This window comes from Sus scrofa, chromosome 7, assembly GCF_054392235.1.
Source record: "Sus scrofa isolate SSC_HxYL_T2T_F1_AM1 chromosome 7, Sscrofa_HxYL_maternal_Yorkshire_Landrace_v2.0, whole genome shotgun sequence".
Taxonomy (NCBI): Eukaryota; Metazoa; Chordata; class Mammalia; order Artiodactyla; family Suidae; genus Sus; species Sus scrofa.
In genome coordinates, this window is record NC_139389.1 from 101614058 (window position 1) to 101627716 (window position 13659).

The 13659-nt window shown below is 36.6% G+C and overlaps 1 protein-coding gene across 44 annotated transcripts in view; it reads left to right on the top strand.

Annotated features, from left to right (window-relative positions):
- The window catches only part of GPHN (gephyrin), a 567426-nt gene that overhangs the window by 204018 nt on the left and 349749 nt on the right, over nt 1–13659 (top strand).

Sequence of the window (13659 nt, forward strand, 5' to 3'; positions counted from 1 at the left end):
GTAGTCAAGGATGTATAAGACTGAGTTTAGCTGTTAACAGTAACAGTAACAAAGATCTCAAACAAATCCTTCAGCTTGATTTAATTAAATATTTCAAAGTCAAATTCAATAAATTAAATCTTAGTAAATAGTTCTTTAAATTGTTTACATTACGTTTAATAACTAAGTTAAATTCATTGATCTTTATGTTCTATACTATTACTTTCAGTATCTCAAATATTCTATATAGGCAACATAGGAATTAATGCCATGATAATATTGTAGCATTAAGGGGCAACCAAAAGCTCGGTGTGTCAAGAGACTCTTTCTAACTTGATATAAATTCATAAAATAGTTTGGCTGGGAGGAACCTTTAATCTAGATCCCTTATTTTTCAGAAGGAAATGAGATTTAATAAAGGTGAGCTTGTTGAAGTCCCTTGTGGTGCTTAAAGGTACTCTGGCTTATAATACAATTGCAACATATGTTAAGTGATAAAGGTAAACAAAGTATTCCATGAAATACATAGAAAGGACAGCAAACTACTCAAAAAAGATAATCAGCAAAATCTTTCCAAGAAGTATAACCAGCAAAGTGGAGTTCTACATAGTAGGAGAGGCGCTTGTGAAAACATAAATAGGAGATAATATGGCACCAGATCACAGGGTAAAATAAAAATTGTTGAGATGTAAGACAGGCAGTGGGCATTTATGCCATAAGAAATTTGGATTTTAAACTGAAAACAATGGGGTGACATTATGTGATTTTAGGAAAGAAAGTGGCATAATTAACTTAGTGATTTTGTAGGTTTTTTCTTTGATGAGTGAGAAGAAATATTTCATTAAAGAAGAGGCGGTTCCATCTATAAGGAAGGACCAGATTGCAGAAATTAGGCATGGAATGATTGAAACTTGAACTAAAGTGGTGGCAATGAAGATGAAGAAGAATCTCAGATTTGAGAAATATTATTTAAGAAAATAGAATCAATAATACTTGATGATTTATTGAATGTTTAGGGGAAGATGGAAAGGTTGACCCAGGTTTATGGCCTGGGAGTGTGCATAGATTGTAAGAGGAGATAAGAAAAGAAGGAATAGTTTGAGGAAATAAGTTAAGTTTTGGACTTAACCGAATTTGAGGTTCCTTTTAAATAACCATATATCCACTAAGTCATTGGGTAAATCAGCCCAGAACTCAGAAGAAAGATATTTCTATCTTTCACCTGATTCTGGGATTTGTCATTATGCAAGAGTTAGTTGAGGCCATGTTAGTAAATGGAATTGCCTTAAAAAGCTATATAAGATAATAACAGTGGGCCAAAACTATTGCCCTAGGGAAGGCCCTGCCTAGAAACAGGATTAATATACTCTTTATTCATTTAATTAATTGGCATATGTGTTGCTTATTTTCTAATAGTGACTCTTGTTTAAAGAAGTAGTTTTTTGGTTTTTTTGTTTTTAATTTGAGTGAGTTACCCCTCAAGAGATGCCTTGAAAAAAGACACAATTAATGGGAGTTCCCATCATGGCTCAGTGGTTAATGAACCTGACTAGCATCCACGAGGACGTGGGTTCGATCCCTGGCCTTGCTCAGTGGGTTAAGGATTCGGTGTTGCCATGAGCTGTGGTGTAGGTTGCAGACATGGCTCAGATCCTTCGTTGCTGTGGCTGTGGCTGGCAGCAACAGCTCCGATTAGACCCCTAGCCTGGGAACTTCCATATGCCCAAGGCGTGTCCCTAAAAAGACAAAAGACAAAAAAAAAAAAAAAAAAAAAAAAAGAGATGCAATTCATGGATGACATCTAATAGGTGATTTTTTCCATCAATTACTGGTATTATATCCAAAACAGCTTCAGAGAGTTTGATGGCTTGAGGCATTAAGAAAATGTGACATTGATTCTTCCTTTCAAAAGTGTTTGAAGAAAGACTGTTACGAAATATTTATTTCATCAACATTTGTTGGCACCTTTAGTATTTTTAGCTGATATCAGATATCTTTTTGTTTTGATTGGCAAATATGTGAAACATCTGGTTGTAATGTTAATTTTAGTTAGCTAATATCTGAGCAGTTTTAAATTACCTAAATAGTATGTTTGAGTTTAAATTTGAAATATGCTGTATACAGTGTACCATGTATAAGTAAATATGCATGTGTAAATTTACTATTAACAATTAATGATTAATTGAAACATGTTCAGTTTTTATCAGATGTGGTAATCTTTCACAATATTTTTAGCACCAGAAATCATGACTTAGCTCATATATAATTTGAATTAAGCATACATTTATTAATTATAGTAAATCACCTCATATTGAATGGATCATTACCAAATCCTTAAGGGATAAAGAACAAATACATTCCTGGCCTAATCACAACCATCTCATCCACCCAATATCCTAAATTTTTACCATTATCAGTTCCTTGCTTTTGTTTAGTTTTACTACATATGTCTATACCCCTAAATATTATAATTTATTGGCTTCTCTTTGAACTTTAAATGAATTGAGTCACACTGTATGCAATCTGTTTTGCCTTGCTTCTTTTGTTCAACACGATGAGATTCATCATATTGTTGTCTATAGAGAAGGTCTGAGAGGGATTGTTTTTGTTTTGTTTGTTGTTTTATTTTTTTTTTTTGTTTTGTTTTAAAATAGTTCATTGTGCTGCAAATTATTGGGACATCCTTCTGCTGATGGACATTCAACTTGTTTCCATTTGGAAATGTTATGAAAATGATGCTATAAAGTTCTTATATAGTTATCCTGTGTAAGAATTTCCACGAAGTATATACTGAGGAGTAGAATTCTTGAGTTTTAGTAATATATACTTTTAGCTTTTCTGGATGAAATCAAACTGTTTTCCAAGTTGTTATGCCAATTTGTATTGTGACTTGCGTGAATTTATTTAAAATAGAGATCTTTAAATATGAACTCTTTAATCTATTTGTAATTTATATTGGTATAAGTTTGTTTAATATGAGATAACCAGATTTTCATATTTTCATATTTTCCTAGCCCAATTTATTGAAAAGTCCATCTTTTCCCCCAATGGTTTAAATGGCCTCATTTACAATATACTAAATTTTCATGTGCCTAGCCATGTGCATACACATATATAAATCTCTCCTTTCCTGAACTTTTGTTCATCTATTTATTCTTTTGCTAGTGCTACACTATTTTGTTTATTGTGGGTTTTTTGTTTTTTGTTTCCTTTGGTGAGTAGAAAAGGTTGTATGTCATTTTTCTTTTTATTCTGTTGGCTCATGTATTAATTGATCCAGATAATATTACAAGTTTGTTAGGTCCAAAAGTGTTCCTACTGAGGAGATTTCTGGTTCTAACCAAGATACAATAGTCCTGTTCTTCCCCAAATCCTTCCTCTTATAATTAAAAATCCTTAAAAAATAAACAAGCATGGAAAGACTCTGAAAAGTAGGAAGAAGAAATTAGACGGCCTAAGGACTCAGGACTAGAGGAGTGACATGGTAGTGAGTTACCTGGGTTTCCTTTTTTCTCCAATTTAATCCAGCCTTCAACCTTGAACCACCAACAGGCAGAGAAAAAAAGCACCTAGAAAAGCCTGTTCTCTTTAGCCAAACAATCCAAGACAAGTGTGTACTAACAGAACAGAAAGCCTTTTGGGCATGTTCTCCCTACTCCAGCCAAATGCCAATGGGAAAACTACTTAGCTTGCCCATAGTTTCAGCAGAACCAAGCAGATTGCTGAGCTTCTACCTCACCCCTGCCACCCCCAAGAAACAGGTGACAGAGCTTTGAATCCCTCCCCTGGTATTGTTTGTGGGGTGATCTGAGAGTTATTTTTCCATCTCCCACATGGTAGAGTAGGCAGTGTTCTGATTTCCTTGCCAGAATATGGTAGGGGGAACCAAGGTAGGGAGTTAATCTACCATTACCAACCCAGTGGAAGCAAGCTATGCTCTGACTCCTCCTCCAACAGGGTAGTGTCCATGGGGTCCAGTGGTAAGCTGAGACTCACCCCACTTGGGAGGAGTTAAGACTAAGAGACAGTGCAGGATGGGAATTCACCACTCTTGTTTCACCCTCCCTTTCCTGTGTTAATTAGGCCTTTATGGCAGATAACCTCCACTGTCATCTATATCAACATCAGTGGAGATGGTACTGTAATTTCAGTATGCGTCTACTTACCCTCTCAGTGTTAATAGGGTCCAGAGGGAGCTGAACATCCACTCACACTAACAACAGTGTAAAGCAAGGTGATGCCCCACTTTGACCAGAAAGGTTTCAGCAGAGCCAAGAAAGGAGATAAACTTCTGCCTTAATATCTTCATGAAGTAGTGTGAATCACTGCTTCACTTTTGCTAGAGTATTGTCCGTGGGACCCATCAAGAAGCTGAATATACAGCCCTTATACTATACTTCATCAAGAGGACATCTGCTAAAAAAGATGAAGTAGCATTCAGAGCAGCATTATATAATATGCAAGATGTCCTAGAAACAGTCAAAAATCATTCATCATACCAAAGTCAATAAAAATCACATCTTGAATGAGAAAAAAGACAGTCAGTGGACACCAACATGAAGATGAGTCACGTGTTTTAATCATCTGACAAGGATGTTTTTTTTTACCAGTTGCATGGCATGGGGAACTTCCTGGACCAGGAATTGAACCTGTGCTACAGCAGTGACAACACCAGATCCTTAACCTACTGTGCCATAAGAAAACTCCATATCTAGCAAGGATTGGTTTTTTTGGTTTGGTTTTTTTTTCTTTTTTTCTTTTTTTAAGGGCCACACCTGTGACATATGGAAGTTCCAGGGCTAGGGGTCAAATTAGAGCTGCAGCTGCAGGCCTACACCACAGCAATGCCGGATCTGAGCCACGTCTGTAACCTACAGTGCAGCTTGAGGCAGTGCTGGATCTATAACCCACTGAGCAAGTCCCGGGATCAAACTCACATCCTCAAGGATACTAGTTGAGTTCTTAACCTGCTGAACCACAATAGGAACTCTAACAAGGATTTTAAAGAAGCTATCATAAAAATGTTTCAACAGTCAATTACTAATTTTCTTAAAACAAAGGAAAAAAATAGAAAAACAAAGATAAAGAATATGCAATCACCAATTTCAGGATTGGACAAAGACTATCCCTGTAGTTCTTCCATCCATTAAAAATATAATTAGAGGAGTTCCCGTCATGGCACAGTGGTTAACGAATCTGACTAGGAACCATGAGGTTGCAGGTTCGATCCCTGGCCTTGCTCAATGGGTTAAGGATCCAGCGTTGCTGTGGCTCTGGTGTAGGCCGGTGGCTACAGCTCCGATTGAACCCCTAGCCTGGGAACCTCCATATGCCATGGGAGCAGCCCTAGAAAAGGCAAAAAGACAAAAAAAAAAAATTTATATATATATGTGTGTGTATATATATATATATATATATAATTAGAGAATACTTTGAAAAACTTTACATTCAAATTCGACAACTTAGAAGAAATGGTCTGCTTCCTCAACACCCACTTACTACCAAAATGAATCACGATGAAATAGACAGTCTACATAGTTGTATAACCATTAAAGAAATTAAATTCATACTGGTACCAAAACAGTCATACAGACCAATGGAACAGAATAGAGCACCCAGAAATAAACCCAGACACCTATGGTCAATTAATGTTCATCAAAGGAGGCAAGAACATAGAATGGGGAAAAGACAGTCTTTTCAGCAAGTACTGCTGGGAAACCTGGACAGCTACATGCAAATCAGTGAAACTAGAACACACCCTCACACCATGCACAAAAATAAACTCAAAATGGTTTAAGGACTTAAGTGTAAGACAAGACACCATAAAACTCCTGGAAGAGAACATAGGCAAAACATTTTCTGACATCAACCTTACAAATGTTTTCTCAGGTCAGTCTCCTAAAGCAACAGAAATAAAAGCAGAAATAAACCAATGGGACCTAATCAAACTGACAAGCTTTTGCACAGCAAAGGAAACCAAAAAGAAAAAGAAGAAAAAAAAGACAACTTACAGAGTGGGAGAAAATATTTTCAAATGATGCAACTGACAAGGGCTTCGTCTCTAAAATATACAAGCAACTTATACAACTCCACAGCAACAGAGCCAACAACCCAATGGAAAAATGGGCAAAAGACCTGAACAGACGTTTCATGGCCAACAAGTACATGAAACAATGCTCAACATCACCGATTATTAGAGAAATGCAAATCAAAACTACCACGAGATACCACCTCACACCAGTCAGAATGGCCATCATTAATAAGTCCACAAATAACAAATGCTGGAGGGGGTGTGGAGAAAAGGGAACCCTCCTGCACTGTTGGTGGGAATGGAAGCTGGTACAACCACTATGGAGAACAGTATGGAGGTACATTAGAATTCTATACGTAGAACTACCATATGACGCAGCAATCCCACCCTTGGGCGTGTATCTGGACAAAATTTTCCTTAGAAAAGACACATGTACCCGCATGTTCATTGCCACACTATTCACAATAGCCAAGACATGGAAACAACATGACATTGACAGATGATTGGATTAGGACGATGTGGTATATATACACAATGGAATACTACTCAGCCATAAAAAGGAACAAAAGCGTGCCATTTGCAGCAACATGGATGGAACTAGAGACTCTCATACTGAGTGAATAAGTCAGAAAGAGAAGGACAAATACCATATGATATCACTTATATCTGGAATCTCATATATAGCACAAATGAACCTTTCCACAGAAAAGAAAATCATGGACTTGGAGAATAGACTTGTGGTTGCCAAGGAGGAGGGGGCGGGAGTGGGATATATTGCGAACTTGGGAATAATAGATGCAGACTATTGCCTTTGGAATGGATTAGCAATGAGATCCTGCTGTGTAGCACTGGGAAGTATGTCTAGTCACTTATGATGGAGCATGATAATGTAAGAAAAAAGAATGTGTACATGTATGTGTAAGTGGGTCACCATGCTGTACAGTAGAAAATTGCCAGAACACTGTAAACCAGCTATTATGGAAAAAAAAATAAAGATCATTATATTAAAAAAAAAAAAAAGAAATTCAGAATAAAAAACTTCTAAAAAAGAAACTTCTAGTAGTTCCCACTGGGCACAGTGGGTTAATGATCTGACTTGTCTCTGTAGAGGCACAGGTTCAATCCCTAGCCTGGTGAAGTGGATTAAGGACCAGTGTGCTGCAGCTGTGTCATATATTGCAGTTCTGGCTTGGAATTTGATCCCTGTCCCAGGAACTTCCATATGCCATAGAGGTGGCTGAAAATGAAAAAGAAAAGGAAAAAACCTCCAGTCCCAGATGGTTTCCCTGGATATTTCTACCAAACATTAAATAATTGGTACTGATTTTACTCAGTTTACTGAGTCATTTCCCACCTTATTTTATGGGACTAGTATTACATTGATACCAAATCAGAAAAAGACAGGACAAAAATGAAAACTGCAGGCCAGTATCTCTTATGAAGTTAAAATCTTCTACTGTGTATTACCAAATCAAATCCAAGAATGTATAAAAAAAATTTTACACTACTACCAAGTGGATTTGTTTGAGGTTAAAAACTTATTCAACACTGCAAAAACAATGTTATCTACCATATATATAAGCTAAAGAATAAAAATTATAATTACGTGGTCATATCAATTGATGGAGTAGAAGTACTTGAAAAAAAAAAAAAACAAACACCTAAAACCCATTCTTGAAAAAACCTTTAGCAAATTAGGAATGAGGATGGATCCTCCTAAACTTGATAAAGAGCATCTAAAAAAATTACAGCTAAAATTTGACTTAATGGTGAAAGAATAAATGCTTTCCTCCTAAGAGCAGGAAAAAAGCAAGATTGTCTGCTCTCGCTACTTTTATTTAATCAAGTACCGGAAATTCTCAGTAGCACAAAAAGGCACAAAAGTGAATTAAAAGACACAAAAAAGTTTTAAAAGGCACAAAGATTGGAAAGTGAAAATAAAACCATCTGGAGATCAAATGATTGTCTATGTAGAAAAAGATATGATACACTACAGCTAATAAACCAGTTAATTTAGGGGCTATAAGATTAGCAGTAAAAAAAAATCAATTTGATTTTTATATATCTGCAACATTTGGAAACTGAAATTTAAAATAATACCATTTACAATTACTTCAAATAAAATTTAATACTTAGGTAAACACCTAAGAACACACATATCTATCTTATTTGTAAGCTAAAGACTACAAAAGGCTGGAGTTCCTGTCATGGCGCAGTGGAAATGAATATGACTAGGAACCGTGAGGTTGCAGGTTCAATCCCTGGCCTCGCTTAGTGGGTTAAGGATCCGGCATCACTGTGAGCTGTGGTGTAGGTTGCAGACGCAGCTTCGATCCTGCTTTGCTGTGGATGTGGCATAGGCTAGCGTCTACAGCTCCAATTAGACCCCTAGCCTGGGAACCTCCATATGCTGCGGGAATGGCCCTAAACAGACAAAAAGACAAAAAAAAAAAAAAAGAAAAGAAAGAAAGAAAAGAAAAAAAGGACTGCAAAAGGCTGAAGAAATAAAAGGACAGTTTCAAAAACGGACAGACATACCATGTTCAAGTATAGAAAGATTCAAATAGTAAAGTTTTCTCAAAGTTAGGTTTATACACTTCCTATTGAGAATGCAACAAATTTTTTTTTGTTTTTGTATTTTTGCAGACATAGAATTACAGACATCATTCTAAAAGTATATGGAAAGGCATAGGTTCTATAACAGCTAAAACAATTTTGAAAAAGAACAAAGTCAAAGGACTAGCTCTACCCAATGATAAGGATTACTGTTAGCTGTAGTCATCAAGACAGTGTAGTATTGGCGGATACACAAATATATCAGTGAAACAGGATAAATAACCTATAAGTAGACTCACACAAATATGTTCAGTTCTTTTTTTTTTGGTCTTTTCTACGGCCGCACCTACGGCATATGGAGGTTCACAGGCCACGGGTCCAATCAGAGCTGTAGCTGCTGGCCTACACCACAGCCTCGGCAGCTCGGGATCCAAGCCCTGTCTGAGACTTACACCACAGCTCACAGCAACGCCTGATCCTTAACCCACTGAGTGAGGCCAGGGATCGAACACACAACTTCATGGTTCCTAGTCGGATTCATTAACCACTGAGCCACAACAGGAACTCCTCATTTTTTAATAAAGCTACAAAAGCAATTCAATTGATAACCCTTTCAAGAAGTAATGCTGGAATAATTGAACATCCACAAGCAAAAAAAAGTAATCTCAAAATGAACTTCATACCTTATACAAAAATTAACTCAAAATGGATTCTAGACTCAAATGTTAACTGAGTCAACAATAACCCACAGCCTTCGGACCAACTTAGACTCAAATGTAAAACAAAAAACTGGTAGAGAGTAAAAGGAAAAATGTTCAAGACCTAGGAGGATACGCAAAGAGTTTATATCACATTTTTTGTTTCCTACTGTAAATGGAACATGTTCTTTCTGTGTTTTTACTTTAATCTCTGCTCATCTTGATCGAAACAGTATTCTGGGCAGATGTGGTCTAGAGTATGGGGCACTCCCCCTGCACGTTCTTAATTAAAAGTTTTGATATCTCCTCAGAATGGGCAGGCCTTTATCATGTGTCATGCCTCCAAACTCTGACTTGCAGAGGTTAAATTCTGATGGATGCAGTTGAAAGTCAGAGTCCCGTTTCTTTGTCCAGCCCCCTTTCATAGGATGGAAGCTCTAGTCCAGCTGCAGTAGGAAGAGAATACTGGGGGCCTTATCACCCTCACCCCAGCTTGCTCATTGGACAGAACTTCTAAATTTGGAATGGCAACCCCAACAGGCCAAAGGCTACCACCCCTACACAGTACTTGGAACAGTAGTTTAAATATACTCTCCAGGGTAGTCCATACAAACATATTAAGCTGTTTCCAAAGGAAGTGGCTTTATTTGGGACAGTATGTGGGGAAGTTCAAGGCTAAGGTCACTCTCAAAAATAATATATATTTGGGGAGTTCCCGTCGTGGCACAGTGGAAACGAATTCAACTAGGAACCATGAAGTTGTAGGTTCGATCCCTGGCCTCACTCAGTGGGTTAAGGATCCTGTGTTGCTGTGGCTGTGGTATATAGGCCATCAGCTGTAGCTCTGTTTCGACCCCTAGCCTGGGACCCTCCACATGACACAGATGTGGCCCTAAAAAGCAAAAATAATAATAATAATAATAATAGATATTTGGTGGCAAACGCGAGGAGGCTGATAATTTCTCTAAAAGAGCAAGAACTTAAATTATTTATCAGAATGAACCTGGGAAAGAGCTAAAAAGAATCCTTCTTGGGTTGAAAAATCTCTAAGATGGACTGAAAAGCTTCCCTATCTGAATTTAATTGATCAGATTGTGGAGGGACATACATCCTCAGGCATTGTTTATTACTGTGGTATAATTAGTGGAGCATAACAGCTGGATGTTCTAGCAAAGAAGCAAATAGCTTAACGCTTCAAGGAAAGAAGCAGTTAAAGAAGCCCTACTAAAACCACTGTGTTTCCAAGGTGACTTTGTGTGTTTCTCATCTGTTTCTTTTTAAAATAGCCTAGCCAATTCAGTGAACAAGTAAATAAGTAAACAACAAAGCCCTGAAGAGGGGAAAGGGAGTCAGTATCCAGAGTTTCCACAGAATATTATAATATATATGATATTAAATATTATATCAGTAGTATTTTAAGACATGCGAAGAATTGGAGAGTGTGACCCACAGGAAACAGCAGACAGCAGAAACTGCCCATCAGAGGTTCTAGATACTGAATTTAATGGATTTCAAAGCAGCCTGTCTAAATAGGTTTTATAAAAAAGAAGTCATACTGAAAGAAGTAAAGAAGCCATGATGACAGTGTCATATCAAATATAGACTATCAATAGAAACAAAATTTTTTAAAGAATCAAATGAAAATTTGGGAATTGCAAGTATAATAAACGAAATAGATTCACTAGTGGGACTCATTTAACAACAGTTCTGAGTTGACAGCAGACTTAAAGATAGGCAAATGAACAGAGACTCAGAGAAATGTGGGACACCGTTAAACACACCAATATATGACTAATGGGAGTACAAGAAGAATATAAGGAGCACAAAAAATATTTTTAAAAAATAATGACTGAAAATTTGCCAAATTTAATTACAAGCATTAATATACACAACTAATAAGCTCCATCAATTCTAGATAAGGTAAACTCAAATCCATCCACACTCAGACACATGGTCTCGGTAAGTTCAGGTTGCTGTAGCAAAGTACCATTAGACAGCGTGGCTTATAAACAACTAAATGTATTTCTCATGGTTCTGGAGGCTGAAAGTCCATGATCGTGGTGTCAGTTTGGTCAGGTTCTTGTGAGGACCCTCTCTGGTTTGCGGACATTGGACTTCTGTTCCTCACATGAAAAATGGAGCTAGCTAGCTCCCTGGCCTTTTGTTATAAGGGCACTCTTTATTCATAAGGACTCTACCCTCATGATCTAATTACCTCCCCAAATCTCCATCTTCAAATACCATCACATTAAGATTAGGGTTTCAACATAGGAATTTTGGTGGGATGCAAACTTTCATTTCATACCACATATCCTAGTAAATGTGCCAGAAGACAACGATAAAAAGATTTTAGAGTGGTTAGAATAATGATTCACTACATAGAAGTGAACCCCAATGAAATTAACATCAGACTTAACATTGATGAAGGTGGAGGCCAGAAGGCAGTAAATAGTATGGCATGTTCAATGTATTGAAAGAGAAAAGAAAAAAAGGGGGGGGGGGCAAGATAAAATAAAGACATTCCTAGATAAACAAAAATCGAGAGAATTTATTATTAGCTGAGACATCTTGCAAGAAATACTGAAAAATATTCTTCAGGCTGAAGGCAAGTGACCATATAAGGTAGTCATACACACAAGGAGCACTGGTAAAGGTAATTATGTAGTTATAAAAGAGTACAGTACATGTTTTTTTTCCCCTTTCCTCTCATCACTGATTTGAAAAGCAGTTGTATAAACCAATACATATATAATTTTTGTTGAGCCTATACCATAGAAATGTAATATATTTGACAATAACAGCACAAGGAAGGAATGTGGGAGAGCAAAGCTTCATTAGAGTAAGTATATAATACCAATGATATCTCGAATTCATAAGACAAAATAGGAAAGTCAGAAATTATAAATGAAAAGGTTAGTGTGGAGTTCACTGGTGGCCCAGCAGGTTGGGGATCTGGCATTGTCACTGCTGTGGCATAGCCAAAATTTTTTAAAAAATTAATACAACCATGTAAAAACTCTATAAATATATGCTTGTCTTCTTTTCTTGACTTCATAAAATCTCATACAACAGTGCGTTGTTGGATTCGATGTGTGTTTGTGTGTACAAAAATATATATGTAGTGTAGATGACATTAATAGCACAAAAGGAAGAAGAATAGAACTATGTAGGAGTAGTGGTTCTGTATCGCTCATGAAATTAAGTTAATAAATTATAAATCTGAAGTAGATTTTGGTAAGTTAAGGCGTATATAGTTAACCCTAGAGCAACCACTAGGAAAATAGTTCCAAAAATAGTGTTTCTCTTTCTGTGATTTAATTTTTTTGCTTTTTTTTTTTCTTTTGCTTTTTAGAGCTGCACCTATGGCATATGGAAGTTCCCAGGCTAGCAGCTGAATTAGAGCTTCAGCTGTGAGCCACAGCCACAGCAATGCCAGATCCAAGCCACACCTGCAGCGTACACTGCAGCTCATGACAGTACCAGATCCTTAACCCACTGAGTGGAGCCAGGGATTGAACCCGCATCGTTATGGATACTAGTTGGGTTCATATCCCACTGAGCTACAAAGAGAGCTCCCTAATTATATGTATATTAGACCTTTTGAGCATGTCTCACATTTGTTCTGTTCTGCTTATTCATGTTTTCTACTTTTTCTGCATCAATTTGTACTTTGTTGATTTGTCTTTGAAATTAATATTCCTGTGTTCTGCATTTTTCCTTTTGACCTGTGTTTATGTTCTTATATTCTAATAAGCCTACTCATTTAGATCTGAATTTCAGGTATTGTAATTTTATGTCACAGTATCTATTTAATCTTTTATAGTTCTATTTCCTGGTGAAACTCCATTGTCTCATCTATTTTATTTATCTTTCTTCTATTTTTCTTGAATATATTAATCATAGTTTACTTTAAAGTTCTTGGCAACAAACTCCCCATGCATCTGTGGTGGGGTTTTTCATCTATTCTGTCTTCGTAATATTGGATCCTCTTTTCTTGCATGCCAAGTAATTTTTATAAATTTATTTTGTATGTAAGAGAACCATATTGCTCATAGATGATTTATCACCCATCCTACTACCTCTCTTTACTGATAGGCAGATAATATGGAAAAATCATTACCACAGTCCATTTACAAATTGAGCTAGCTATGGCTGAATGGAGAATATATTGAGTTTTCATCCCTCCATTCCCATACTCCAATAGGTGATTTAGCTTTGACATTCTTAGGTTTCAGCCTAATTCTCTAGCCTCCAGCCTAACCAATATAAGACTCAAAATCTGGCAATTTTGAAGTAGAAACTTCTATTGTTTTTTGATCAGACTAACTTCTGTAGCAGGTCTTTGTTTCTTAAGCACTATGAAGAATGCAAAATAATTCACTCTTTCATAAACTT